Source organism: Portunus trituberculatus, chromosome 18 (genome assembly GCF_017591435.1).
Source record: "Portunus trituberculatus isolate SZX2019 chromosome 18, ASM1759143v1, whole genome shotgun sequence".
In the NCBI taxonomy this organism is placed as follows: Eukaryota; Metazoa; Arthropoda; class Malacostraca; order Decapoda; family Portunidae; genus Portunus; species Portunus trituberculatus.
This window is the reverse complement of record NC_059272.1, coordinates 1780734-1786733: the sequence shown is the minus strand read 5'-3', so window position 1 is coordinate 1786733 and position 6000 is coordinate 1780734.

The window sequence follows — 6000 nt, the reverse complement described above, 5'->3', positions numbered from 1 at the left end:
GCTGACGTTAAATTTCAGTCCTTATCTCCACCTTTTCTTCCTCCTGCTGCTCCTCTCCTCCTCCTCTTCATCCTCTTCCCGTCTCCTGGTGGTTCTCCTCCTCCTCCTCCTCCTCATGCTCTTCGTTGTGATCGTCATTGTCGTCGTCATCGTCTTCGTCGTCGTCGTCGTCGTCCTCCTCCTCCTCCTGAACTTCACTACGGCAGGAAGTACAGCGTGACCTCAGCAAACAGAGGTGGCCTAGTGGATAAGGTGGTGGTGGTGGTGGTGGCATCGAGCAGACGTCCACGCGTAGGTTGGAATCCCACCACGCACCACCTTGATACTTTGCCATGTGTCGAGTGGCTTAAGTTACCTACATGTCACCAAGATACCCAGGTTCTACGTGGCTGCACCAAAGATGCGCTTGGGTGGTGAAATGGGCCCTAATATGCCCACCACTATAAGTAAAACTGCCTGCGCCACTAATGGGAGGAAGCTGAACAGCACTTCCCATATTCTTCAAGCAAACCTATAGGCGCTATAGGCCTGGGCAGAAAAAAAGAAAAAAAGAAACTAACATGCTGGGCAGAAAATGGCAGATGAATTTGAATGTAGAAAAGTGGAAAGTCCTTCACATCTCCTCCTCCTCCACCTCACAACGGCACCAACTACAGACTGACCTTAGCCAACTAACATGCCGGCCACAAAATGCCACATGGGATTCAATACAGAAAACTGCAAACTCCTCCACATGTCCTCCTCCTCCTCCTCCTCCTCCTCCTCCTCCTCCTCACAACGGCAGGGACTACAGTGTGACCTCAGCCAACTAAGCTGCTGGGCAGAAAATGGCAGATGGAATTCAATATGGAAAAGTTGCAGCAAAATACGTGATGAACACAGTGCCCATGGCCAGTGCTGAAAGTGAAGATGATGTTGGTGTTGTGGTGTCCAAAGATGTGAAGCCGAGTCAACACTGCACAGGAACACTGAAGATGGCAAACAAATTAGTAGGGTTCATTGGAACAAGCTTTCAATTTCAATCTGGAAAAGTTATACTTGTTCTGTATAACTCAGTGGTGCGTCCTCAGCTTGAACACTGTGTGCAGTTGTGGTCACCACACTACAGAAAAGACACTGAAAAACTGGAAAACATCCAGCGTAGAGTGACTTCAATAATTCCAAGACTGAGAAATGAGCCGCATGATGAACGAGTGGAAGCATTCAATGTATTCAGCTTAACGAAGCGCAGGATAAGAGGAGACCTAAGTGAAGGTTTTGAAAAATTGAAAGGAGAAAACAACCTTGACGCTAATAAGTATTTTGTCGCTGATTAGTCAGCATGGCCATTGAAAAGCACTTTTGATCCTATCATTTAAAATAGATATTCTCTCTCTCTCTCTCTCTCTCTCTCTCTCTCTCTCTCTCTCTCTCTCTCTCTCTCTCTCTCTCTCTCTCTCTCTCTCTCTCTCTCTCTCTCTCTCTCTCTCTCCTCTCTCTCTCTCTCTCTCACACACACACACACACACACACACACACACACACACACACACACACACACACACACACACACACACACACACACACACACACACACACACACACACACACACACACACACACACACACACACACACACACACACACACACACACACACACACACACACACACACACACACACACACACGGCCCGGTAGCTCAGTGGTTAGAGCACTGGCTTCACAAGCCAGATGACCGGGGTTCGATTCCCCGGCCGGGTGGAGATATTTGGGTGTGTCTCCTTTCACGTGTAGGTGGTGTTCACCTAGCAGTGAGTAGGTACGGGATGTAAATCGAGGAGTTGTGACCTTGTTGTCCCGGTGTGTGGTGTGTGCCTGGTCTCAGACCTATCCCAAGATCGGAAATAATGAGCTCTGAGCTCGTTCCGTAGGGTAACGTCTGGCTGTCTCGTCAGAGACTGCAGCAGATCAAACAGTGAAACACACACACACACACACACACACACACACACACACACACACACACACACACACACACACACACACACACACACACACACACACACACACACACACACACACACATACACACACACACACACACACACACACACACACACACACACACACACACACACACACACACACACACACACACACACACACACACACACACACACACACACACACACACACACACACACACACACACACACACACACACACACACACATACCCACACATACACAGAAATACACACACACACACACACACACACACACACACACACACACACACACACACACACACACACACACACACACACACACACACACACACACACACACACACACACACACACACACACACACACACACACACACACACACACACACACACACACACACACACACACACACACACACACACACACACACACACACACACACACACACACACACACACACACACACACACACACACACACACACACACACACACACACACACACACACACACACACACACACACACACCGCGTAGTGTAGTGGTTAGCACGCTCGACTCACAATCGAGAGGGCCGGGTTCGAGTCCCGGCGCGGCGAGGCAAGTGGGCAAGCCTCTTAATGTGTGGGGTGTGTTCACCTAGCAGTAAATAGGTACGGGATGTAACTCGAGGGGTTGTGGCCTCGCTTTCCCGGTGTGTGGAGTGTGTTGTGGTCTCAGTCCTACCCGAAGATCGGTCTATGAGCTCTGAGCTCGCTCCGTAATGGGGAAAATTGGCTGGGTGACCAGCAGACGACCGAGGAGGTGAATTACACACACACACACACACACACACACACACACACACACACACACACTCCTTTGGGTATGTAAGTACAGTGAGTCAGTGAGCGAGAATGAACAAAGGTGGTCAGTAAGTTTGGGAACAACTGTCTTGAGTCTCAATTGGTTTGGGGACCAACTGACTTGATGATCACCTGTCTAGAGTGTCAATTTTCTTAGTTGTACTTGTTTTGTTGTTGAAGTAACACGGTTTTTTAAGGGTAGTTTCATGGTTTCATTGACAGAGTGACATGATTTCTACCTTATTAACAGCAGAAACCCTGCTATGGATAAATTGGGTTATCTCTCCGGACTTTGAAAAATAATGGCCACATAACATATATTTCCAAAAGACTCTTGTTTCAGTCATACATTTTTTAAAGGTAATTTGATGTTTCTACTGACAGAATGACTTTATATCTGCTCTATCAATAGCATAAAACTCTTAGGAAAAAGGTTTTTCATCTCTGTGGTCCTTGAAAAATATTGGTCACTTCACCCATAGTTTTAAAAGATTCTTGTTTCAGTTAGACGGGTTTTTAAGGGTAGTTTGATCGTATTATTGACAATTTAATGTGATTTCTACGTTATATATAGCAAAAACACTCATACGAATCAAGTTCCTTATATCTGTAGACTTTGAAAATTGTGGCAACATCACCTATACAGTGGAGACTCAATGCTGGAACGTCGAAATACTCGTCGAACTTCTCAATACTCGAACGCAAAAGTTCGATTTAATACTCTAAAAATACCTGATAGTCGAACGTCCACACACGTAGTTGTAAACAAAGGCTCCCTGGTGTCCCCCCTTCCGCCAGTTGTGATTTGTTCTGCGCGCCCATGAGATTAACATTCTCCTGCATTCTTTCTGTAGTTTTTCATTTACAAACTTACATTGACACCAAAGGCTTATTAGTGGTGAAAATATCTGGTAATCAATCTGCCGCACATTTGGTCGTATACAAAGCTCTGTCATCTTCCTTCTCGCAGCCGCCACTGTACCTTTCTGGTACCGTATTACTGGTACTACTGGTAATACAGGTATACCGGATGCCGGTGCACATCCCTAGTCCTGCCGTGTCTTTGGAAAAACAACATTTTCCTGCGTTCTGTCGGTAGTTTTTATTTAGACACTTACGATGGTACCAAAGAGGCTTATTAGTGATGAAAAATAAGGAATTTAGTGAGAGTGCAAGTGTTGGTGAGCCACAGCATTCTCAGGAATCACATCAGGAGAAAAGTTACAAAGACGTTTTCGTGGAGTGACTCAACCTCCGCCTTCCTCCCTCCTCCTCCCCACCCTTCTCCCCTCTCCTTCTAAGTTATCCATCACCAGCTTCACTTATGGTATATACAAACCAAAATAGTACATTGAAAAAAAAAAAAAGAACGAAAGAAAGAAAATAAGAAAAATTACATTGAAATTGTTTACAAACTTTATGTTTTGCTAAGATAAGAACGAATTAGTTCTGCTGAAGTAAGCTTTACCATGAGATGCACCCAAGGATTCTACGGTTGTTGTATATTCCTTGGTTCCACCCTCTGCTGATGGCTAGAATGCCAGAGGGTGAAATTTATTAAGAGAAAAATATTTATATAAAATCTTATACGTACGTTGAAATGAGCAATGTATGATACATAATTTTTTCCGCGTGACTCAGGCGATGATGCAAGAGTGCGGGCATTTAAAAATGGCTTCCTGGGAGAAATGACACTTGATTATTGCAAATAAATATCTTAGAACGATAATTTATGGAATCAAGCACCGGATGAGCCAAGAAGAAAAATTCATAAATGGAATAAAAAAAAAAAAGTGTCCCAGGCACGACGCCTGTCTTACACGCTATCCCTCTGCTGCCGCTACACCAAAGGAATGATAGGCTGCGGTTGGCTGTGCGCTGTATAACTGTGATGGCGAGGACAGATAACATGCTAGCTTTTATCAACACTGAGCTTGGTTCTGTCCCAATCTGAAATTCTGGAAGGATCAGAAGTCATTCTATGGCTTCCCTGCATAATCTGTTTACTTTCTGAAGGATTGGTTCTGTGAAAAGACGTGGAAAAATGTTAAACTCTACAAACTTGCAATTTCAGTCGCATATTGACGAGTGTGAACCCGCCTTTAGTTGCAAATGTAGGAGCTTTCAGAGGTGTGGTTCTGGCAATAATTTAACAAGAATTCTGTATCAACAGGTGGAAAACAACTGAGATCGAGCGTATGAAAGAAAAGAAAAAGAAAATGTTTTGCAATCGCCATCATGTACGTACTGCATCATCATCATTGTATCTTTAACCGCTTCAGTATTGTGATGCGTTTTCATATTCATTCTGCTTACTATTTGGCAATTTTATACAGCTTCAGAAACTAATGTAGGGGTTTAAAATAGTGAAGACTCTTGGCATTAATCTTTTGACCTCCATAAACCCTTCCTAATGCAAATAATATCGTCCAATCATACCCAAAAAAATCAAGGTAAAAATGCATCTCAGTACTGAAGTGGTTAAATTCCTTTGCATCCCTCGCCAGCACACCATACACGCTTTCCCTCTAAAGCCACACACCAAGGAATGACAGGCAGCGGTGGTGCTGTCAGGGAAGCTGTGGCGAGGAGTTGTGGGTTGTGAGGAAGGAATTATAGAGGCCGTAATAGTGTTGTCATGAGAAAGGCAGTTACTCAGTCAGCGCCGCCCGTGCAGACAACGCCCATTCCACGCCTAATTTCCTTTCCAGCAGCGGGGAAGAATTAAGTCTGACTCTGCGGGAAGAAAAGTGAGAGATTGAGAGAAACCGAGAACAGCAGGGAGGTTAGCGTTATAGGAAAGTGGAGGAGCGTCGGCGGAAGAGCGAAAAACGAAAAAAAAAAAACGCAGAGAAAGCGGATAGGAATGAGAGGGAGATGATGATAGTGTTGAGTGTATTGCGCCTTGTAAATTGCAGTGAACTATGTAACACAATCAAGAGTGAAAGAAAAATAGACAGTAGTCATAAGAGAGAGAGAGAGAGAGAGAGAGAGAGAGAGAGAGAGAGAGAGAGAGACCATAAAACCTGGCGTTAAAATACTAAAACGAAAATTTGGCGCGAAAAAAAATAGATAATATTAACAGCCCAAGAGAGAGAGAGAGAGAGAGAGAGAGAGAGAGAGAGAGAGAGAGAGAGAGATGGATTAAGGACTATATAGTGTAAACTTA